The sequence below is a fragment of the Eimeria tenella genome, genomic scaffold (assembly GCF_000499545.2).
Source record: "Eimeria tenella Houghton genomic scaffold, Eth_scaff2294, whole genome shotgun sequence".
NCBI classification, from domain to species: domain Eukaryota; phylum Apicomplexa; class Conoidasida; order Eucoccidiorida; family Eimeriidae; genus Eimeria; species Eimeria tenella.
The window spans coordinates 3,196-3,535 of NW_013542151.1; positions in this window are offsets into that span (position 1 = coordinate 3,196).

Below are 340 nucleotides of genomic sequence, written 5' to 3' on the forward strand. Positions count from 1 at the left end.
GCAGCAGCAGCAGCAGCAGCAGCAGCAGCAGCAGCACCATTTGTTGTCTTGAAGCGCGTAAAGTTGCATAAATGAATTTAAAATGAATTAAAATGAATGAAAATGAACTAAATTAAATTAAAATGAATTAAAATGGGTTAAAATGAATTAAATTAAATTAAATTAAGTTAAAACTGGAGGCTGTGGCTGGTAAGGTGTCGAGACACCGCAGCAAAGCGCGCGTTAAGCGGCGATGTGCATTTCAGCAGCAGCAGCAAAAGAATAGGAAAGCAAAGAAGATAGGTTCTAAACTGTGTGTCTGCTGCTGCTGCTGCTGCTGCTGCTGTTGCTGCTGCTGCTG